General features: G+C 44.3%; 1 protein-coding gene across 1 annotated transcript in view; it reads left to right on the top strand.

Moving 5' to 3' along the window:
• The window catches only part of ROR1 (receptor tyrosine kinase like orphan receptor 1), a 402917-nt gene that overhangs the window by 98960 nt on the left and 279058 nt on the right, over positions 1-24899 (top strand). The gene's annotated exons all lie outside the window — the stretch shown is intronic.

Genomic DNA, 24899 nt, shown 5'->3' with positions numbered 1-24899 from the left:
GCCTGGCATAAATTGTAAGCACTCAGTAAATGTGAAACATTATTGTTATGATGGCTTTTTCCTGTTTCACATTATAATCTGATAGCTTTCCAAATTGGTATCCCTGGACTGAGGTAGTAAATGGGGTCTATACATTATTTTTAGTATTTCAAACTCTAAGAGAAGTAGACAGTTCTGGTCATTGTAGTAAGCCCATGGCAAAGTCTTGAAACATGGGGGAAGAATAAGAGAAGGGGTCCTTGAGGTTGAAAAAGTTGGGGCTTCAGACTCAGGAAGTTAGCAAGGTCTTTAATGAAAGCTTGTGGGTTTCTAGTACTAATGGGAATAAATGGAGGATGATATGAGGAAAGGGCCTGATTGACTGGCATAAGTGATCATTCCCCACGAAACACTGGGAGTTGATACACTCTGCAGTCCCTCTTCCATCCCCCTCCCACCCTGTTCAGTCGTATTAATTGGCTTGTTGAGCGTGCTATCCCTGCCAAGCGCCTTCTTACAAACTGGGAGCAGTGAGAACACTGCTGGGCAAATGGAAACCGGTTTCTCTACCCAGCTTGGTAGAGCATTTTGCTCTAGGCAAGCGGACAGGCTCCAGGAGACCTTTGTCTTTATGGTATGTACCCCTCCTTTTTCAGCTGTAATTTAAACTGACATCACTTGATTTTGACATTGCAGCAAGGTCTCCGTGGACTTAACATTATGTGCATTTTCCCATGCACATCCTCACTGGAGATTGATGGATTTACACCAACATGGAAACTGGTTGGAATGGAAGTCATCCAGAAAATGATTAGGGAGCTTGAAGCTTTCTGAAACTGGGCACGGCGTGTATTAAGTCATTGTTTTAATGAAACTTGTCTTAGCTGGGGTCTCTTAACCGCTTGTTTTTTAGTTTTAACATTGAGTCACTAATATACACTAATGAGACGCTGTCAAGATTAAACACCAGTCTTACACTGTATTTGGCAAAGTGTAAGATCTAACCTGAAATATGGCTTTGCAAAATCCTCTGTATTAAACTTGGTGGAGAAATAGAAACAAACAAACTGCCTGGTTTCAACAGAAACTGTCAACATACACATCTGGGAAGGAATTCATGGTAAATATGTTTTCTATTATACCAGGGTGGTCTATAGTAGGTCCCATCAGTAAATAGTTAAATATCACCCTTTCCTGGTAAATTTGCATATTTATGTGTCCGGTGTGAAATGTTGTACACATCAGCATTGATAATCTTGACTGTGGATCATCCTTGATAGAATTGTCCCTTAAAAAAGGGAAGTAGCAAGGCAAAGTGGAAAGAATATAGGTGTTGGACCTACACGCTAGGCCTGAGTCCCAGCCCCCTCCTTATCCGCTTGGCCAGGTAAATTCTTTAACCTCCTTTTGCCTTGGTTTTTCTCTTCTGAAACGTGGGGGTTGATATTTATAGGACAATGCTGTTGAAAGGTTTAGTAGAGATAATACAAGTGCACAATATAGTGCCTCACATATAGTTGATGCTCACTTAAGGGCATGTTTAAATACAGACACATCACCCACTTGCATTCTTTCCAGATTTGTCCAAGGCCACCCAGCCTTTCTTGGCCTTCTCTCCCATTATCAGTGAGTGTGTGTTCTCGAAGGCAATCTGATTTCATCATTGGTTCGGAGGGAGGAAAATAATTAGGAAGGCAAACCCTACTGCAAGAGCACCCATCTATCTTGCTTCCGGATCAAATGAACATGGCTTTTGGATTATCCATTATTTACCTTTCACTTCTTCCATTCATTAGTGGTATGAATGGAGACATAATTACCTTCTTATTTTGTTAGTCATAATCTCTTGGCCTCTTCAAGTCCCACAATAACAAAAATATGTTGAGCTTTTGTATCTCTTTCGGCTTCCCCAACCCGACGAAAGCCAGTGAGAGGGTAGGAGAAAATGATCTGAGAGGTTACTTACATTCCCAAGATTATCAGGGTATAGTTGTGATTGAGTTTATGGAGACAGTATTTCTATAGGGAAGTATTCTCTCTCAGTCGGAATTGGATATATGGTAAATGATGGGAAAGACACACTCGGAGCTGCCTTCACCAAATCCTGCTAGCATTTCTCTTGCACTTAGTTCTGAAGTGATCAATACTGCAGGGAGGCTTCCGCTCTCCATGGATAGGTTTGCTCCTAGATTCAGGGCAGAGTTTGGATGCCTCTATTTGAGTGGTTCCAGGTACTACTAAATTATGTTTCTATTCAAATAGCATCATAAACTATAGAATTAGATATTTCTTATTGGGAGATCTGGTTTCTCTTCTTAATCTATCTTCTCATGCTCATTCCTCTAAACCATTCTTTAAAAAACAAAGCAAAGCAATCAGAACTCCTGTATTCAGAAACATCCCGAGGAAGGGAGCAGACTGAGGTCAAAGCCTTTTCCTGAGACCTAGTATAATCCTGTTATCATCCTTTTGGTTAGCTCATTTAAATTGTCTTAGACCAGTGGTTCTTAACCTTTCTAATGCCGTGACCCTTTAATACAGTTCCTCATGTTGTGGTGACCCCCAAACATAAAGTTATTTTCGTTGCTACTTCATAACTGTAATTTTGCTACTGTTATGAATCGTAATGTAAATATCTGTGTTTTCCAATAGTCTTAGGCGACCCTGCTAGTGGTTCTCAACCTGTGGGTCATGACCCACAGGTTGAGAACCGCTGCTGTAGAGCCTAAGACCATCGGAAAACACAGATATTTACATTATGATTCATAACAGTAGCAAAATTACAGTTATGAAGTAGCAACGAAAATAACTTTATGTTTGGGGGTCACCACAACATGAGGAACTGTATTAAAGGGTCGCGGCATTAGAAAGGTTGAGAACTACTGTCTTAGACGGATTCATGCAAATCTCTTAGTCCCATTGATAGAGACAAAAAGAAAAGTACCATAATGTGGAAATCATAAATGCTTTTTTAACAGGGTTATGCTGTTTTATAACACAAAATGTCTTTTTCTTTCTCTTTAAAAAATTAAGTTGTTATCATCAATGTCATACATTTCTCAATATTTGAATATATATTTTAACCATTTTATGTTCTGAATTTGTTTTTTGTCCTAGATATTTTATCCAGAATTGTACTTGCCTCTATAATCTGAAAAATGGGTTCTAGATTGTCCTATTTTCTGTCTCTTGGAGGCTGAGGCTTCATTTCTATGAGCAAAGAGCTCATTTAGCAATGTAGTTATTTCAGTATTTATTTCTATTATGGAATCCCTGGGGTTCGGAATGTAACTTTGTACATGAAATATATAAATATGTATATGACACATTAAAAAAACCTGTCAGAATTGTTTCAGGAAAAATATTCTATAACTGTGGGAAATTACAGTATTCTACCTACAAGAATGCCTTGAAATAGCATAAGATTTTTATTGTCTTTTACCCAATAATACATTGTTTAGAAAAAGAAAAAAATTAAAGAAATCATACTAATAGTCATGCTGAAAATACGTATGCATCTTCATTTTAACAAAGAATGCAGTAGTTCACGGGAAGTATTGTCTTAAATTTTAAACCATTGCAGTGGTTTGATTGTTGTTTTTTTCACTTGGAAGTGCTCATATTCTGGAATGTGTTTATAAATCTTGATCTCAGATGCTTCTCCTGACTCAGGAATTGGAAAACATTTTGCTAGAAGGGCCAACAGTGAGTGCCTGCTGCTGCTATAAACTGGGCCCAGGGCTGATGTGTTTGGAGCTGGTTCTGTGGTCCAAGGGGTTCCAGGATGCTAATGCCACAGTTTCTTGCTCAGTTATTGTGAAAACATAAGCAAACACTAGGGACAAGATAAGACACACACTAGGGACAAGATGCTCATTAATGAGGTGTGCTAATCAATTCATTAACAAAGAAGAAAGTTGAGAAGGAAGTGGAGAAGAGAAATTGCATTTTTCCTTCATAATTACTCTCTTGTTCTAGAATGCAGCTAGTTCTTTAGATTATTTTCTAAGTGTGGTATGTTTTACCTTTGTTCAAACTTGTCCAATTCTCAATCTAAAGCCCACTGAAAACATTTTTCTTTTTTTGGGAGTGGGGTGGTGCATTTCTGTTGGTCTCTTAAAGATGATTATGGGTTGTAATTTGTGGAGTCTTTTATGGCATTTCCCCCCTATTTTATTTTATTACTAGAGGCCCGGTGCACGAATTCATGCACCAGTGGGGTCCCTTGGCCTGGCCTGTGGGATCAGGCCGAAACCAGCTCTCTGACATCCCCCGAGGGGGTCCCGGATTGAGAGAGGGTGCAGGCCAGGCCGAGGGACCCCACCAGTGCACGATCGGGGCAGGGGAGGGACTTGGGAGGTTGGCCAGCCAGGGAGGGACTGCGGGAGGGCTCCAGGTTGTGTCTGGCCCATCCCGCTCAGTCCCAATTGGCCAGACCCCAGCAGCAAGCTAACCTACTGTTCAGAACGTCTGCCCCCTGGTGGTCAGTGCACATCATAGCGACCGGTTGAGCGGCCTTAGCATATCATTAGCATATTATGTTTTGATTGGTTGAACAGACGATCAGACACTTAGCATATTAGGCTTTTATTATATAGGATTGACAGTATTACAGATGTCTCCCATTTTCTCCCTTTTTCCCTCTCTCCACCCAATCCCCACCCCACCTCAGGCCTTGCCCATACTATTGTCTGTGTCTATGGATTATACATATATGCATATATGTTCTTTGGTAATCTCTTCCATTCCCCCCCACCCTGAGATCTGTTATTCTGTTCCATGCATCTATGCCTCTGAACTTTTGTTCATCAGTTTATTTTGTTCTTTAGATTCTATATATAAGTAAGATCATGTGATATTTGTCTTTCTCTAACTGGCTTGTTTTGCTTAGCATAATAGTCTCCAGATTCATCCATGCTGCCTCCAAGGGTAAGGACTCCTTTTTCACAGCTGTGTAGTATTCCATTGTGTAAATGTACTACAGCTTTTTTATCCACTCCTCTACTGATGGGCACTTGGGCTGTTTTCAGATATTGTAATTTGTGGGGACCTTTATGGCATTTTTTATAGTGGTAGTGCAAGGCAGGATGAATGGATCATAGCTGAGTGGCAGAGGTCACGTGTCCGTTGTTCCACCCAGTGCAGGAATCGTCTCTGCCATCTGTTCTTGCCTCTAGTGGGTCTTGCTGAGGAGTGAGCAGATCTTCCTCTTCTGAAATGCAAGGGTTATTAAGCTAGGGGGCTTGTCCTCCATTTGACACGTACTGGCTGCTCAGTAACTATTGATGAGCAAATGAATGATGAATCGGTTAGGTCCTAGGACTGCTTCCCACATGTCCTTAGGGTGGTTGGGATCCTCTTGCCATTTTAGGAAATGGTACATGTGCTCTTGAAATTTCCTTTCCAGGCCAATTAAAGGTACTCCGTACTCTTAGGACACTGTTCCCCTGTTTCCTCCTCTTCTTGCTCTTTGCTGGACAAGTTCCAGTTTGTCAATGTTTTTTCTTAAAATGTAAATATACCTGAACGAAATGCCCAAGGTATAGTCAGATGAGCACAGTGGAGCATTTCTCTTATGGTTCTCAACTCTGTTATTATCCTACTAGAGGCTTGGTGCACGAATTCGTGCATGGGTGGGGTCCCTCGGCGATTGGGCCCGATTGGGGCTCATCTCGCCCAGTCCCGATCAGGCTGAGGGGGGCCCGCCGCAGGAGGTTGGCTGTGGGAGTGCACTGACCACCAGGGGGCAGCTCATGCATTGAGCGTCTGCCCCCGGGTGATCAATGCATGTCATAGCGATTGATCATCCGGTCATAACGGTCACTTAGGCTTTTATATATATATATAGATTATTGGAACCAGAACTTATTGGCTATCTTGGGGTCACCAGGCTTAGACAGAGAGATAGTGGAGTGGCAAAGACACCCGCCTGGAGCCAACTGCCTCGGTTTGAATTTAGACTCCACTTACTTATGAAAGGTATGACCCAGGGCAAGTTTCTTAACCTCTCCTTGCCTCAGTTTCCTCATCTATAAAGTTGGGGATAACCATTGTACTTGCTTTATAGGTTATTATAAAGAGCAAATGAATTAATTTCTGCCAAGTGCTTACAACAGTGCGTACAACAAAATGAGCTCTCTGTGTTCGCTTTATTGAACTTATCATGGCAAGCCTCCAGGTCCTACTATCTGAAGTGCAGTTAACTTTCTCAGTGAGGCTTTAGAATTAGACAGGCTATGTTTAATTCCTGGCTCTGCCACTCTGTGCATTCTTGGGCAAGTTGCTTCACCTTTCTGCACACAGGGCACAAAAGAATAAAAACAGTATCTTCCCTATAGGGTTGTTGGGAAGATTAAATGAGATAATATGCATAGTATTTGACACATTGTAAGAGCTCTAGAAATATTTGCTAATATTGTTATTTGAATTCTTGAGCCCTGATTAAGATCTTGGAGGGCAGTGGCGTGGCCTTGGTTTAAGTTGTTTTGCCTTTTTTTTTTTTTTTTAAACTCTACTTTATGCCATGTGTATAAGCAGGGCTGAATTAAAAGAGTAAATATTCAGTCCATGGGCTATGTGTATAAGTATATAAGTTCTTTGGCTTATCTCTTCTTGTCCCCCCAGCCCCACATCAAGGTATGTCAGTCTGTTCCATGACCTGGAGGGGTGGGCAGGGCCTGGGAGGGGTGGGGGAAAGGGAGAGAAAATGGGAGATATCTGTAATACTGTCAACAATAAAACATATATTTTAAAAAAGAGTAAATATTTAACTTGAGTTTTCTCTTTGGGTCTTACCTTAGGTAAGTGGAAAAATGAAATTCTTCTAAGCTTTCTAAAACTGTGCTCACAAGTTTATTGTGGTATATGGCCTGAAGAATGTATTCGGTGTGCCACCATATTCTAATTTACATGGGCTCCAGGATAAATAGGCTTGCTTCGTCACTTCTCTCCTCATTAATTGCTGTCTAGAATTTCTAGGGCATATTTAGGCTGGTCACGGCACTGCCCACCAGCTGGAGGCCTGTCTCCCCTTTCAAAGGGTGGTAAGTAATCAGGTGAGTGACAAAGGTTATAGCCAATTTTCTAGAAACTCTGGGATTCATTTTTCTTGTGTTCTAGAAGCTTTGAGCAAGTGTGTTTTAAGGTTGTTGAGAAAGTGAGAGGCTGTTTTTAAAAAATGGCTTCTAGTTATTAATGTTTTCAAATCTTGGTTGGATTTTAAAGGTGGGTTAAACTGCTAAAGTGAATATAAATTAAAACCAGTTAAACAGAGGAGTCCCTCGTCCGTTCTGTCTTTGGTGTGCTTAGAATTCCATAAATTTTATGGGTTTCAAAATACTTGCCTTGTTTTGAATGTTTCTAATAAGATGGAGTGAAGTGGCTTACACCTCATGAGATATGGAACTGTTACCCAGGAATGCTGTTTGGCACACATATAAAGAAAGCCCTGGTCTCTTGATTTACAAAAAATGTGTGGCTCATTTCCCTGGGACATGTGCATTATTTTCACAGAGGAATTCCATTTTTCACTCCCTCCCACCCTGTGCATCACTTGCACACGTTTGCAGTTCATCAGCTGTGATTTCCAAAATTTCTGCCCCTCCTCTCCCAAGCCACCTCCATCCAACTGCCCAAAGAGAAAGAGATTATGTGGGGAGGAGGGAAATTTTCTTAAATGCCTCATTTTCCTGCGTGTAAGGGGGATGGTGAATTTGAGAAACGATCTGAGTGTCAGCCCAGATGACTCAATGCAATTACGAAACAAATTGGAAACTGTTCCATGAGAGAGAAGGGTGGGTGGGTGGGTGGGTGGGTGGGGGAGGGGGACAGCGTGTGTTTATGTCAGCTCTTTCATTTTTTTTTTCTCTCTCTCTTTCTCTTTCTTCCACCTTTTTGAAGTCTCAAGGCATTATTTTAGGTTAGTCGTACAAAAATGAGGTCACGTTGCACAGCCTCACCCTTTAACCCAAAATACACCAAGTGGAGTACTGCCTGGCTCATGCAGGGAGAATCTTGTGTATTGCGCTCTTACTTGTCAATGAGGTTGCCAGAAAAAGTAAATAGCTAGCTTTGGCTAAGAAAGCAATGACTTTTTTTTTTTTTTTGCAATGAAATAGCATTTTTTTTTCTTCTGAAAAAGGTTTCTTTGAAAATGAGAGCATGCTACGATTAGTGCTGACTTCTCTAGTATAGAGGTCCAGCTTTTTATTTTTTTAGTGAAGCAGGATCATTTTGTTTTGGGTGCTTGATGTAGTGGAAAGAGGAATGGCCTCCAGTTCTGTTCTTACTCAGCCACCAAGATGCAAAATTCAAAGAAAAACTCCTCTGAGGGAAGAGTGAAATTCCTCTGGCTAGAAAGCCACGGTGTTGAAAAAATTTGGCCTCTGGAACCAGTTCGGCAGTGGATTAAAATTCTGGTTCTGCCACTTAGTGTGGGAGCAGGACAGATTGCTTCACCTAAGTCTCAGTTTTCCCATCTGTAGAATGGGGATAATAACACACACCACCTGATGTTACTGTCATGATTTAGTGATAATGTATATAAGGCAGGGGTGTAGAACCTGACACATGGAAAGGGTAGGTGACGTGGTAACCTTTATTCTTCCTTTATTGGCGAACTTATGCTGAGAGAATAGGCCTTGGAGGGTGTAGGGGAGGAGCATTTTGGGAAAGGTGGGGTGGGAGTGTGCGGAAGACAGCCGAATTCCTGATGTAGCATGGCCGCAGACTCAGTAAATAGCATTTCTTCTTACTGCAGGCCAGAGGAGACTGCTAGGTCTTTCTTTTCCATTTCTGGAGAAAACTTAGGGGATATTTATTTTTAGGGAAGACTTTGACTTCCAATGTAAAGAGGAACATTTATCAGCACCCGTATTCAGGAGAAACAATTTGTAAGAAATGTTGCAGGGGACAGAGAGGGGGAAACATTGAAAGAATGAGAGTGAGGCCCTTGGATGTGTGCTGTCAAGGTTTATGAACTGTGACGAATACTGGAGAACATGTTGCATAGGACAGACTCTCCTTGTTGAGCGGCAGGGCCTGGGTGCAGGTGTGGCTTCTCAGGCTGCTTGTGGTGAGCGTGCGGCCTTCCTTACGCTGGAGCCTGGCCTCTCATCACAGGCCAGGTGTGTGCTTGCCTCCGAGGACTCTCTGGCATCTCGCTCAATTCCATGCCATCCTTTCCTCCTTTGCATCTGCTTCCTTGCCCTGCACTGGCCCGCAACCAGAGAGGGTGAGCCTGTGTGTGGCCTCGGGGACTCCTCGCTGCCCTTCCTTGCCAACATGGAACGTGGAGCAGGGTCTCCCTGTGGGGAACCAGGGGGAGGAAGGGACTTCACAGGACCTTGTTTTTATAGGACTCATGTGGCATGTCCGCGAATGCGTGACTTCCAAACGTGCCTTCGCATTCTCTAGCTTCGTAGGTTCCCACATTTCCCTTTTGCTTTGAAAACGCCATTATCATTCCTTGGCAATGAGGACCTGATTGTTATTTATGTAACAGTTTCAAGCTATGCAGCCTGTAGCAGCCTTGTGACTGTCTCTGTACATTGTCTCCTAATCTGTTCTCCACATTGTAGCTGGAATGATATTTTTTCAAACACAGAAATCTGATCATGAGCCTTAGTTGTTTAAAACCCTTTAATGGCTGCTATTTGCTTATAGGCTAGTCCTCACGATGGCTTGGCTGATGGGACTCTGTGGGTCTGGCCTCTGTCTACTTTGCTCGTCAGCACTAGTTTTCTTCATTCATCCTTCACCTTTCCAGAACACCTCATCTAAAGGTGGAACCCTCCCCATCTCTAGGCTCCTTCCTCCCTCTCCTCCTCCACTCCCTCCTCCTCCTCCTCCTTCTTTAAATGTGCTTTTATTGACTTTAGAGACAGAGAAAGGGAGAGAGAGAATCATTGATTGGCTGCCTCCTGCACACCCCCTACTAGGGATCCGTCTTGCAACCCGGGCATATACCCTGACTGGGAATTGAACCGGCTACGTTTTGGAGCAGGGGATAACATTCAACCACTGGGCCACACGGGCCAGGGTTCCTGTCTCCATTCTTACCCCATTCTCTCTCTCTTTATAAGTACTATTAAGCATTCCTCACAGTTTGTTACTATTGTATTTATATCTCATCAGCCTCCCACACAAGACTGTAAATTCCATAAGGGTGGGCATCATCATCTATTCAGTCACCACTGTATGTGAAGCATTTCAGGTTCTCAGTATTCATTCATTCAATGCCTTATTTATGAGTTCATTCATTAACTATCTAAAGTGGTTGACAATCTAAACTATTTAAAATTTATATTGAAAATACAATTAAAAGGAAACAGATCATCAGAGGGAGAAATAGAAGCCACAGGAATTTGAAATGAGTGAGGTCTTAGAGTTGAGTAAGAAGCTTGCCTGATTGCATTATTTAGTTTGTATATAAATATGTATTTATTTATTTATTTGTTTTCCTCTTGGTAATAAGGGAGGCAAAAAAGGAAATATAATCAGGTTACTTAGTTCTTATTATCTGGTGAAAGGAAGCTCATCTGGAGTGGTAACTATTTCCTGGCATTAAATTTGTCCTGAAAATTATGAAATGAACACATAAAGGGGGGTGGGGGGAGAAAAAGAAAAAACTAACTCTTCCTTCCAGCATGGGTGCCGTGTTCTGTTGTGGTTTTTACCAGAGGGGCAGGGTTTGTGAGAGGGAGTGAGGCTATGAGGTGGAAATTGAAGCCTGTGTATAATTTAGAGAGCGCTTTAGACAACTAGGGAGATAATCTGTGGTCTGAGACGAGGGCTAAGGCCACAGACATGGGGCCCACCTCCCTTTCTGGCAGTGTTTCTTATGTGCAGTCCGGGGGACCTCAAGGCATTCTGTGGAGACAACGAGACTCTCCCGTTAGATACATTTTTAGGGCACAACATCTGACTTGCTGGTCTGCTCTTGAACATGCATGTGCACATGGACCAGTCAAGACCTTGAGAATTCTTATAGCTAAGAAGTGTGGTTTAATGTAGCATATTTCAAACTTCACTCACCACAAATCTGTCCTCAGAACAGACCTGGGGAAATGTTAACTTAGTAGTTGTGGGGAGAAAGAATATGAGATCAGCATATGAGTTCAAGGGAGCGCTGTCTACTTTTTTGGGAAGAAAGTTGAAATAGGTTTTTTTCTTGTGTAAATTTTTTAAAATTGCAGCAGTGGCATGGGTAGGGATGTCCAACACGTAAGGGTTAGGGGAGTGAGGGTCTTCCCTTTATGAAGATGGTGTAGACCACACTCACTTCATAGAGAGCTCCGATTATTAGGGAGACAGGTTGCTGGGCGTGAATTCCGAATCTACCATGTCTCCTGGGGGACACAGGGAAATAAATACCTAACCTCTTACTGCCTACTTTCTCAACCGTGAAATGTGGGTAGTAACAGTAATGACTACAAGGGCTCTTCTAAGGGTTAAATGCGATGATGCTTGTGTAATGCTGAGGTTAGCACCTGGTTCAAAGTAAGAACTTAATAAATTTTGACTATTATTATATTGCTGATTAAATGATGCCAAGGAATTAATAAGCAGGAAAATATTAGAGCCCTTTATTCAGAACAGTATCTAGAAACTTCTAATAGCCAAATTATTCTTTTCATGGGACCTCTTCCAGCTTGAGATAAGTCATATTTTGAGAAGCTGATGGGGTCATAGTGTCCCACACGAGGAAATGCTGGGCTCCGCGATGCGCAGAGAGGACAGCACTGTGTGGTCCTGCAGTACTGCTGTGGACGTCCAGTACGTTCACCTCAATCAGTAATCATCATTAGACCCGGTGGCTGAATCAAGTCTTCCTGGATAACCTTTCAAATTGTTTCTTTAAAAGATGCTTTTCCTGTAAAATAATTTGAGTTTACTAAATTTACTTATGACTTAATTTGGGTTCTGTTTAAGGTGTTGGCGCTCTTATTGATTATGCCAGGTTCTTTTTGCTTACTAAGAAGTCGAAGCAAGAGATAGGATGTCTGGTTTTATAGCTACTCCATAAACAAAGTTGCATACCACCTGTCCTTCCCATTCATCCATCCACCCATCCACCCATTCATTCATCCATCCACCTATCCATTCAATAAACATTTATTGATCATCCAGCTTTAGCCAAATACTACTAACCACTTCCAACTTACAAAGCACCTTCACAAAGCCCCAAAATGTTGTTTGAATGTAGTACGAGCCTCTGAATGTTATTTATGAAAAGCAAAGGGACTTTGATCTATCTTAACTTTCTTACCCTCCTCATTTACAGGACTAATATTGGAGATTAGACTAAGTTTAATATCTGGAATATCCACTCTGTAGACAGAGATACACAAAGAAGGGCTAATTATGAAATGATTAATAATACTCAGTGACGGTGCTGGCCCTAATTTGACCTCTACATAAGAATAGTCCCTAGACTTGTCCCAGGGGCCATCTTTAACAACATTGGAGTGTGATAATAAATGAGCCTCCTAAGGAATTTTTCTTTTTGGTTCAAATGGCTGTCTCTAAAGAGTGCTCCATGGGGAAGCAATCTTCATAATACAGATTTCTTGTAGATAAAACTTTGGCAGACCCATTTTCAGCCCTGGCATTCAACCTCGTAAAATTACTATCAGCTAATGGATATTTAGGACACATAAAGCTGGGAAGGCAATCAAATTGGTTCCAGGCCTAGTATGTGTATCAAATGAGGCCTATGAATACCAAGACCAATCAGGCCAGCCTTCTCAAGGAACTGTGTTCAGAATAAGGAGCAGAAAGTTCTTAAGTACTGATCTGTTATTATTCTCTAGTATTAATCACAATTAATGCAAATGACTAGCTCTTGCCACTACTATAATTATTTTGTTTATGGGGATCTTATATGTACCAGGGAAAATTCATTTTCTAAATGCTAGATTTCCAGTAAACAAAGTCATCCACTCAACAGACACTATTATGTTAATTCTATGCCAGATATTTTGGTAGGCCTACCAGTACAGAGGTTAACGAGGCATGGCTTCTGACCTTAAGGAAACTGTAAAATAGTACAGGGTTTTAACTTGAGTGGCAGATCTAACCCATTGGTACCTGGAGGGTTGTGTTGGGATGAATTCTGAGGCTTCACCTGGACTTAGTGATTGATTAGCAAACATTTTCATGAGGATAGGAGAGGGGATCATGGCAGATGTACCACCTGTTTCTGTGTCAGGTCTTCTGGGAGACAGAACTGCAGTAGCAACCCAGTACGTTGGCTACTACAGTAGAAGATTGTAGGGGTTGCTCTGGGAACACCTAATTCTACCTCTGGGGCAGAGGATGGCTTTACGGGCAGGTGAAATTTGGAGCTGAGACTTGAAAAACGAATAGGAGTTCGCCAGGTGAAGAAACCGGAAAAGGGCTCTCTGGGCAAAGGAGGTGGAGTTAAAACATGGAGGCAAGGGATAGGAGGATGTGCTGGGGAAAGGCCAAGTGTTCCTTGTAACAGGGAGAATGAACAGCTTTGCAAAGACCAGATCACACAGGGTAGTTTGGATGTCAAAGCCCAGGAGGCTGAGATAGCACCGAGGAATACCGATTCCTTGATAAATATTAATCTGGAAGGAAGGCTCTAGTGGCATCCTGTAGAGCCTGTTCTGTTAAACTTTTATGGCACTCCATTAGACAAGGATGACATACATGCTGATAAAATTAGTAGAGGACGCCACGTTTGGAAGGTTTGTGAATATGTGGATGACTTAACCTGAAAGCAGGTGTCTCAGTCAGCTTGTATGCCCCTAACTGGAGGTTACTTAGCAGGGAAAACTGTAAAATTCTGTACTTTGATTCAAACAACCAATTGTACAAGAAGAGGATGGAGGAATGGTTGGCCTGGCAATGACATAGGTTAAAAGGGTCAGATTTGTGTTGCAGGCTTCACCAGTCCACCCTATGATATGGCCACACTGAGAAAATAGTAACGACGGGAGTAGACTGTTCAGAACAAAGCGTGGTCGTCCTGTCCTCCTCTATCATGTTCACACCACAGAAGGAGTGTTCGTTGTGTAAAGAGTTTAAAGATAAAAATCAGCTGGCATGTGTCCAGGGGAAAACAATCAGCATGGGGAGGTGGTTTGTTTGAAGACTTTGCTGAAGAGAAAACTCAACAACTGTCCTAAAAGACGTTGAAGATTATTGGTGGCATAAGAATTAGGTTTATGTTTTATGGAAATGATGAAAACTGCATAGACATTTCTGGAAAGCAAATTTCTGCTCAGTTTCTGGGTAGAACCTCCAATGATAAGATCTCCAAAGTGGAAAGGGCAAATGCAGGGCTGGGCCAAAGCAGGTTTACAGTCGTTCACATGAAAAATAATCCAACCATTAAATATTAACACAAGAATAAACTCCATGTTTTGAGTACTCACAATTGTAAGCCTACTTTTGACCACTGCTGTAGTATGTTTTCTCTTCCTGAAGTGATGATGCAGAGAATGGGTTAACCCTACCTGGAGATATTGTAGAAGGAAATTTTATATAAGACTAGAGGCCCAGTGCACGAATTTGTGCACAGGTGAGGTCTGGCCAGCCCAGCCCCAATCGGGGTGGATCAGGGCTAGGCCTGCCAGGGGGAGGGGCTGCAGAAGGTTGGCCGTCCAGCCCTGCACCCCATTGGGTGTGGGGGGGTGGTCAGGGGTGGGGCTGGCCAGGGGGTGGAGCCACAGGGGTTGGCTGGTTACCCCACTCTTAATCAAGGTAGGGGAGGCCAATCGGGGGCAGGGCTGGCTGGGGGGAGGGGCCGTGGGAGGCCCGTGATCAGGGCCAGGGGGCCGATCGGGCGTGGGGCCAGCCAGGGGGAGGGCCAATGGCCAATGTGGTGGTGGGGGCCCATCAGGGGTGGGGCCAGCTGAGTGCAGGGCTGCAGGAGGTTGGCCAGTAGGCCCCGCCCCTGATCGGCCAGTTTGTAGGCCACAGTGTGCATCATAGCAACCAGTCGTTCTGTCTTTCTGGTCGTTAGGGCGTTCTGGTCGCTGACTTTATATATATATATATATATATATATATATATATATATATACTAGAAGCCCGGTGCACGGAATTCGTGCACGGCGGGGGGTTGTCCCTCAGCCCAGCCTGTACCCTCTCCAATCTGGGACTCCTGGAGGGCAGTCGGACATCCCTCTCACAATCCAGGACTGCTGGCTCCCAACTGCTTGCCTGCCTGCCTTCCTGATTGCCCCTAACCGCTTCTGCCTGCCAGCCTGATCACCCCCTAACCACCCGCTGCCAGCCTGTTTGCTCCCAACTTCCCTCCTCTGCCAGCCTGGTCATCCCTAACTGCCCTCTCCTGCAGGGTTGATCACCTCCAACTGCCCTCCCTTGCAAGCCTGGTCCCTCTCAACTGCCCTCCCTTGTAGGCTGGGTGCCTCCCAACTGCCCTCTCCTGCTGGCCATCTTGTGTCCACATGGGGGCAGGATCTTTGACCACATGGGGGCAGCTATATTGTGTGTTGCAGTGATGATCAATCTGTATAGTACTCTTTTATTAGATAGGATAGAGGCCTGGTACACAGGTGGGGGCCAGCTGGTTTGCCCTGAAGGGTGTCACAGATAAGGGTGGGGGTTCCCTTGGGGTGTGGGGCGGCCTGAGCGAGGGGCCTGTGGTGGTTTGTAGGCCGGCCATGCCCCTTGGCAACCCAAGGGGAGGCCCTGGTATCTGGAATTTATTTTCCTTCTACAATTGAAACTTTGTAGCCTGGGGCGGCAGCCATTTCTGTGGCAGTTAATTCACCTTCTACAATTGAAACTTTGTAGCCTTAAATGGGTGAGCCCGGCCAGGGTGTGCGGAAAGCTTTGCTTCCCCTGTTGCCGCCGGTAACCCTGGCCTGCTCTCTCAAGCTCCATTCTGCCGCCATTTGTTTGAATTTGTTTACCTTTTATAATTGAAACTTTGTAGCTTGAGTAGAGGCTTAGGCCTGCAACGGCTATGGAAAGCTTGGCTTGCTCTGTTACCTGGGAAACCTTGCTCTCTGTGGCTGTAGCCATCTTGGATTGGGGTTAATTTGCATACTCGCCCTGATTGGCTGGTGGGCGTGGCTTGGCTGGTGGGCATGGCTTATGTAGCGGAGTGATGGTTAATTTGCATATTACCATTTTATTAGAGAGGATATATATATATATATATATATATATATATATATGCAGGCATTGGGTTCAGAGGCCCTTTCAACTCCAAGATTTTTTAATTCTACAGAGAAAAAAAATTATCCTTTGCTGAAAGCCAGAAAATGAACATCTATAAACCTATAAAAATGAACATCTGTACACCTGTGTTGAGTCTCTTGATGGAGTTGACTTCCTGTTGGAGCAGATCACTTGACCTGCTGTGATGACAGTGGACACTTTCTGCCCCTCTCCTGGCCCTTCTCTGTTCCATTCCTAGAAACCCCATTCTGTTTAAGAGAGAAATCTCCTCCTTCCTTGGCTTTCTGGGCCACTCATGTAAAAAGACCCCCACAAAACATTTGCCTAGAAAAGAAGGCACCTTCCTATAAAAAATGTCTACAGCCCCAGTGAGGGCAAGACACAAAAAGTCCCATTTCCTAGCTCTGTGCTTTTGCTCAAACCTGCGCGATGACTGTGAAATGAGCTGGCCTCCGAGAAGAGGCCAGACAACCCAAGGGAGGCCTTTGCTGATTGGCGTTCTCTGCTGTTTGCAGCTCTACCTAACCCTTGCTGTCTCTGCCGCCAACACCCGTCAGATGTTCTGCCAGCTTCAGATCTGAGGCTGATTCTCGTGCCAGGTTCATCTGGTTACTGCTGGATAAATGAGGTTCCCACCATCACGATACTCCTGACCCCTCCTCTAGGGGAAACCTCTGTCCCAGCACTGGGGATGAGAGGGAAGTCCCTGCCACAGCTCTCAGAGGAGGTGAGAGGAGGAAGCCGAAAATGAGGGCGTTGTGCTCCCATCCAGTTCCTGCTCCCAGTTTCTTCCTAAACCTGCCTGTTAATCACCTGTTTATGTTGCCAAGAATGCCTGACTGGCTAATGATAGCAGCGGGGAAGCAGTGAAAGGAACATCACAGGTTTTGCTCAGGCGTGGTAATCCCTTCCTGAGTTACAGGCGTTTCAGTGGCTTTGGTGCAGACAGAGTGGCTGGCCTCATGCTTTGCACGCTAATGGCCAGCGGCCCCCAGAAGGCAGCTGGACTCCCTGTACCCTTGGGCTGTCCCCTGTCTGGTGGTTCCCACGTGGAGGGTGGTGCCGCTGGGCTTGGTGCCCTCTGCCGCTCACCCTTCCCAGTTCTCATTCCTGAGTCACACCTCTGGATGGGATGTGAGGGACACCTGGTGCCACAGTCCTGGGGTGTCACAGCTGAAAGGAAACTCAGGGGTCACTGCGCCCACCTTCTTCACTTTGGCCACGAGGAAACTGAGGACCAGAGAGGTGACAAAGCTGCTCAAGGTTGCACAGCTAATTAGTGACAGGTTCTGAAATCTTGGCCTCTTGACTCACATTCCATGGATCTTCTCCCCTGCCCTTTATTTTAACATTAATAACTTTTTTACTGTTTCAATTTTATACATACATTATTATATTTTCCCAGTTTGTTGAGGTATAATTGACATACATCACCGTATACATTTAAGTTGTACAGCATAATGGTTAGGAAATAATTACTGCACTAAGTTAATAGCCATCACTTCATATAGATAAAAGCAAAAACAAACAAAAATATTATTTTTCTTGTGATGAGAACTTTTTGAATTTACTCTCCGAACAACTTCCCTGTATATTTCATACAGCAGTGTTAACTGTCGTCACCATGTTGTACATTACATCCCAAGTACTCATTTATCCTAAAACTGGAAATTTGTACCTTTTGACCACCTTCCTCCAATTCCCTTTCTCCTCACCCCCACCTCTGGTAACCACAACTCTGATCTCCTTTTCTATGAGTTTGGTGTGTTTTTTTTCTTTTAAAAGATTCCATGTATAAGTGGATTATACAGTAGTTGTCTTTCTCTGTATGACTCATTTCACTTAACATAATCCCCTCAAGGCCCATTTATGTTACTACAAATAGCAGGATTTCCTTTTTTAATGGCTGAATAATATTCCAGTGTGTGTGTGTGTGTGCGTGTGTGTGTGTGTGTGTGTGTGTGATATTTATTCATCCATCATTGGGTACTCATGTTTTTCCCATGTCTTGGGTATTGTAAATAATGCTTTTATGAACATGGAGGTGCAGATATCTTTTTGAGTTAGTTTTTTAGTTTCCTTTGAATATATTTTCAGAAGTGGAATTATTGGATTATGTGGTAGTTCTTTTTTAAAATGTTTTTAGGATCCTCCATACTGTTTTCCATAGTGGCTGTATCAACATACAGTCCTACCAATAAGTGTGGGAGGGTTCCCTTTTTTCCATATCCTCGTAAGCATGTGTTATCTCTTGTCTTTTTTTTTTTTTTTTTATAATGGCCATTCTAATGGGCATGAGGCAATATCTCACTGTGGTGTTTTTTTTAAAAAAATACATTTTATTGATTTTTTTTACAGAGAGGAAGAGAGAGGGATAGAGAGTTAGAAACATCGATGAGAGAGAAACATCCATCAGCTGCCTCCTGCACACCTCCTACTGGGGATGTGCCTGCAACCAAGGTACATGCCCTTGACCCGAATCGAACCTGGGACCTTTCAGTCCAAAAGCCGACGCTCTATCCACTGAGCCAAACCGGCTAGGGCTCATTGTGGTTTTGACTTGCATTTTCCTGATGATTAGTGATATTGACCATCTTTTCATATACCTGTTGGCCATTCACATACCTTCTTTGAAAAAAAAAAGTCTATTCAGCTCTTTTGTCTATTTTTAATGAGATTATTTGCTTTGTGCCTGTTGAATTGTATGAATTCTTTAGACATTTTGGATATTTAACCCTTTACTGATATACGGTTTGCATTTCCCCCCATTCCTTAGGTTGATGGTTTCTTTTGTTGTGCAGAAGCTTTTTAGTTTGATGGATTCCCACTTGCTTGTTTTTTTAGTCTTGTTGCTTATGCTTTAGGTGTCGTAGCCAAAAACCATTGCCAAGACCCATGTCCAGGAGCTCTCCCCCTGTGCTTTCTCCTAGGAGTTTTGTGGTTGCAGGTCTTACATGAAGCCTCTGTGCATTTTGACTTAATGTTTGTGTGGGGTGTACTAGTCATACTGGGGGCTAGTTTCATCCTCTGACATGTGAACATCCAGTTATGCCAGCACCATTTGCTGAAGGGACTGTTTCTTAAGTACTCTTGGTTCCTTGTCAAGCATTAGTTGACTGTGTATGCTTGGGTTTATTTCTAATCTGTATCCTCTCTTCGTTTAAAGCTGTGACCCTTTGAAAGGGGCTTATTTACTTATTTAGAGATTCAGCAAATATTTATTGGACTGTGACAGAGACGAATAAAATCTGTCTCCACAAGGAACTTGTAGTGCAGGGGAGAAGCCAGGCACTCACACAAAGTTTTGCTCTTTGGAAAGTGCTGGCAAACAGAGGTAAGAACAGGATGCTATGAGAACATAGAGGGGGAAGTGCTTGACTGTGTGTGTGTGTGTGTGTGTGTGTGTGTGTGTGTGTGTGTGTGTTTTGGATGGGGGAGAGACAGAAGGAAAAGGCACCAAGGTAATCTGGGGAGATAACATAGCATGGTAATGACCAGTAGGTGGGCTCTGGAGCCAGACCACCTGCACCTGAATCCAAACTCTGGCTCTGACCCACTGAGTAACCTTGGGCAAGTTGCTTAGTCTTTTTGTGCCTGAGTTTTCTACTCTGGAAAGTGGTAAAACTAATAGTATTTATTTCCTGTGGTTACTGCAGGAGTTTGGTGAGTTAATACTTAGGAAGCGCTTTAAAAGTATACCAGAAAAGCCAGTTTGGCTCAGTGGATAGAATGTTGGCCCACAGACTGTCTAGTCAAAGGTGCGTGCATAGGTTGCAGGAGATTCCTGGTCCTGGTCAGGGCGTGTGCAAGAGGCAACCAACCAATGTTTCTCTCTCTGTTTCTCCCCCTCCCTTCTACTCTCTCTAAAAATCAATGGAAAAAAATATCCTCAGGTGAGGATTAACAAACAAACCTAAAATGTACCAGAACAGAGTAAAACTCATATTTTAGCTATTATCTTATATAATAAAAGGCTAATATGCAAATAGACCGAACGGAGGAACAACCGGAACAACTAAACAACCAGTCGCTATGACATGTGCTGACCACCAGGGGGCGTGCGTGGAACATGGTGGGCGTAGGCCACGGCGGGATGGTGGAGCAGGTGAGCGAGGGTGCCAGACCAAGGCAGGGCACTGGTCGCTGTCATCGGGGCGAGCCTCTGGTGGTTACTGAAAATTCTTTGCTCCTGTGTGCCGCAGTCCCGCCTGGTGCTCGCACCTGCTGCTGGCACCAGAGCCGCTGCTCGCACCCACTGCCAGTGCCCGCCTCCGGCCCTGATCGCTTGGTGCTGTAGGCGGGTGTAAGCAGCAGCTGCTGGCCCCAATCGCCCCTCAGGGATTCTCCACCTCCCCCTGCTCCTTGGGGGAGATTGGGGCCGACAGCCACCTCTCACACCCGCTGCCGGTGTCAGAGTTGCCACTCGCACCCACTGCCGGTGCCTGGTGCTGGTCCTGATCACTCGGTGCTATCAGTGGGTACGAGTGGCAGCTGCCAGCCCTGATCGGCCCTGAGGGCTTCTTCACCTGCCCCTGCTCCTGAGGGGTGATCGGGGCAGCAACTGCTGCTCAAACGGGCTGCTGGCGCTGGCCCCAATTGCTTCGTGCCTTCAGCGGGTGCGAACAGGGGCCAGCGCTGTCAGCACGTGGGAGCGGTGGCAGGGGGAGCAGCAGTGGTGGGAGCAGGGCTGCTGGCAGACAGGGGACTGGGGGCTGCGGAAGGGGCCAGGCAGGGGCATGGAGGATGGGCCGAGACCCACCCCTGTGCCTACCGCAACTTCATGGCCCAAGTTCCTTTCAAGGTGCATGAATTCTTTCACTGGGCCCCTAGTTACTAATAAAAAGCTGTGTTCAAATAGAATGCTGAAGAATGGGACAGACCCCGTGTTCCCATGGTGACCAAAGATCCAGAAACAGTAGCATAGTTGCTGATGTGAGATGCTGGTTGTAGTTGGGGCTCCTCAGAGGGGAATCAGGTATGTGGGCTGGAAGTGCCAGGTACCCTGTGGAAGCAGCAGACAAGAAGGGATTTGGAGAAGAAGGAATTCTGAAGGCTGGCATTTCCCCCTTCACGGTTTTATCTAAGTTGAGGCCACAGAGGGGCGAGCATCATTCATTTGACAAGCAGGGTATTGGCAGTATCTGGGTCTTTGGATCCAGACATGGTTCTGGGCATGGCCCTTGCTTTGAAGGAGCTTCCTTTCAAAGGGGGAGACAAATGTGCCCGCAGATGCTGTGCCCTGGAGAGGCACTGCCCAGGGCAATGGGGGAAAAGGAGAGAGAGCAGCATCTGGTCCCAGTTCCCGCTCCTTGTCTCTCCTTAGCATCTCCAACCTATTTTTTTGCTGCCTGCGGCTTTTTCTTTCCTGGAATAGACGTTCAGAGATGCCTGTGTATGTAGAATCGATGCAACGGAATAGACTTGACTCTTCTGGGTGTGACTCCTCCTTTGTGTTAGAAAGCACGTCTCTTCATGGGATGCATTCTCTTGGAAAATAGGGTGGTTGAGGTGGATGGGTTCTGAGGTTCCTTCTAGCTTTGGAATTCTAGTTCTTGTGCCTAGGTGTTATGGATTTCACACAAATTGTTTTCACTGCTTACAGGGAATCTGGGAAAGTCTATGACATTAATTTATAATTCTGCTGAGAAAGGGTTTGACAAGAATGAGTCAGTCACACAGCTGTTGAGTAAACCTAGCTTACTCCCCAGTTTCCATTCTTCAGTTCACGGCACTCATAAACTTGTGTGTGTGTGTGTGTGTGTGTGGTGTTTGTGTGTGTGTGTGTGTGTGTGTGTGTGTGTAGTGTTTGTGTGTGTGTGTGTCTGTCTGCATCTGGGTCTTCTGCAGGATGGTGAAGGCCAACAGCTACACCGTTTTCCCTTCGATTTAGAGAAGGAAACTATTTTCTTCTTAGGGCTTGTATTTTTCTCTTCTCCAAAAGAGACTTTTCTTTTAAAAACTAGGGGAAAAATGCCACATATGCAACCACTCACTTTCACCCGGGCACAGATCCAGCCGGGATGTGGAGCCCTGGGCTACCCCTTGGCCCTGCTGCATCACCACCAGGGAGGTGGGATGGGAGCTGGGGGTGAAGTTTGAGCAAATTGGAGTTACTGCAGTTACCTGGATATATGATGTTTTTTTCTCTGTATAAAGAAGGATGGAATGAACTTTACCCTAACATACTCCCTCCTCCTCCCAAATGAATTTCATGTTTGTTCCAGGGACTAGACGGACAGCACAGAAGACTGAGGCCTTCTGTCTTCACCTGGGCAGGTGGCAGCAGCCCAGTGGGTGGTTTGGAGCCTGTCTCTGGACAGTGGGCACAGACCGCCTCTGAGGGAGAGAGAGGAGGTTGCCGGAGGCCCCGTGAGGAGCTCGCCTTCCTTTTGTTTCCTGTTTGTTCGGAGGCGGGGGCACAGTGTGGGTGGGTGGCAGGCTGCGCCTCTCCACTCTGAGGTGCTGTCCTTTCTCCCGTGAAGACTGTATGGAGGGAGGAAGCGGAGAGTGTGGGACATGACAGCATCATGGCAGGGGGCCAAGGTTTTGTTGGAATACCTAAGGTAATTTTTTTAAACTTGGGTTATTTTAATCATTTTTATTGAGGTATAATTAGCATAGATGAATTTTAAGGATTTAGTTCCTTAGTTTCAAAAATTGTGTCCATTTGTAAAACCATTACCTGAAGCAAGTGACAGAACATTGTCATCATTCCAGAAAGTTCCTCCGTGCCCCTTCCCAGTCAGTCCTATCCCTGTTCCTCCTCTGATCCTCCGACCCAGAGGTGATCACTATATCTGACCTCTCTCACCGTAGGAGACTTTGGGTGTCTGTGGCTTTAACCCTAAGGACTCTCGTTGGCTGATGTTAACAGCTAAGCAGAGGTCGTTATGTTAAAGGCACAGTCTACTGGTCAGAAAGGATAGTCTTCCTTTTTTTCTTTTTTCATTACCTTTTACATCTTTACATAGAAGATTCCATAGCTCTTCAGAGTGTTTGGTATTAACGATTATCTGCAAATTAGAACTATAGGTGCTAAGATTAATGACAGGAAATAGGAAAAAAAATCTGTCATTAAGATCGATGATCCTTCTACTAGTTTCTTTCCCATATTAAAAAGCATTGTGATTAATCTCTGATAATATAATATGTATTGCTATGATTTTATAATATATAATTAACAACACTGTAATTATTAATTGAGACTAATTATTAATAATGCAATTTCAATTTTCATAGCCAGCATTTCAGTGCCTAATATGTAACAAGCATATGCTCAGCATTTGACATAGATTATTGATATCTAATAAAATAACCCTGCAGTTTAGCAGTTTAAAAGAACAAACGTGTATTATCTCACACAGTTTCTGGTGACCAGGAATTGGTGAGTAGCTTCGCTTAGTGGTTGTGAGATTGCCTTCAAGCCGGTGGCTGGGTCTGCAGCCGGAAGGCTCGCCCGGGGGCTGGAAGTCCCGCTTCCAGGCTCACTCAGTGACACCTGAGCACGTCCACAGGGCTGCTCACTGCTGGCTTCCCTGAGAGTGAGCGGTGAGAGGGAGAACGCCCCAAGGGGAAGCCCCAGCCTCCAATAACCCAATCTCGGAAGTGACATACGATCACTTCTGCCGCGTGCTATTGGTCATAGAGATCCACTCTGGTAAAATGGTGAAACAGGAGGAGACTACACACGGGTGTGAAGACCAGGAGGTGGCCATCATTGGGGCCTTCTTGGAGGCTGCCTGTCCTAGGTATGACTAGCCCCGTTTTATGGAGGAGAAATGGATGCTCAGAGAGTTTCAGTAAATCCCCAAAGTTGTGTCTATAGGAGGCAAGTAAGATGAACTTGACACTGATCTGGTTTATTGCACTGCCATGTGCTTTCCAGAGTGCCCAGTGCGGGGCGGCCTTGGTGAAGAATGAAGCGCGTGCACGCTCAGCCGTGGGTACCTGGCATGTGGTGACGATGCCTGTTTGATCTTAGAGACCCACCTTGATATAGTTAGTATGAGGAGCGTGGCATATACCAGATTTGCAAAATTCAATGTTATTTAAAATGTATTACGTGAGTTCAATCTAAAAGGCTTCTGCTTACACCTTCCTGTATTACTGTCGGTATTTTGAAGTTTGTTTTTTAAAGAAATGTTCAGATATTGGGGTTGACCCTAGTATTCTCGTTGCATGTGAATAAAACTACCCTGAGAGGAAGATTGTGCTTTTCTCCTCTAAGGGTAAGTGCGGTATTAAATCCCATTTAAAAATATTTTGAGATCCATGGAGGATGCTAATAAACCCTGTGAAAAGTCTAGTCATGTTTAAAATTTGAGGAGGTTGGTGTGTGGATGGTGTTTTCTCAGACCATCCCAAGCCACCCTGGCTTACCACATCCAGAAAAGGACATTTTTATAGTTGCCTCCATTGCGAGAGGACCTGACCACTGAGATAAATCTCCCTGTCAGGACCTACTTAAAGGAATTTCGTTTTAGGGAAAGAATTCAGGGAGATTATATGGTCTCTAGCTGGCCCATTAAAAATGTAAACATTTATCCACTTTTTAGTGTCCATACCAAGCAAATAATAAAAGTTACACAGACTTCTCAAGCTCCTTTTCTTTGGAGGTTTTGGAATATTTTACAGAAATAGGAAAGGGTCACCTTCCTAGTCCTGTTCACCAATTTCTTCTTTTTATTATTGATTTGCCATTTGTCCTACTTATGTTAAGGGAACTCTTTTCATTCTAT

Source organism: Cnephaeus nilssonii, assembly GCF_951640355.1.
Source record: "Cnephaeus nilssonii genome assembly, chromosome: 7".
Classification (NCBI taxonomy): Eukaryota; Metazoa; Chordata; class Mammalia; order Chiroptera; family Vespertilionidae; genus Cnephaeus; species Cnephaeus nilssonii.
This window is presented reverse-complemented; position numbering and strand designations above follow the sequence as displayed.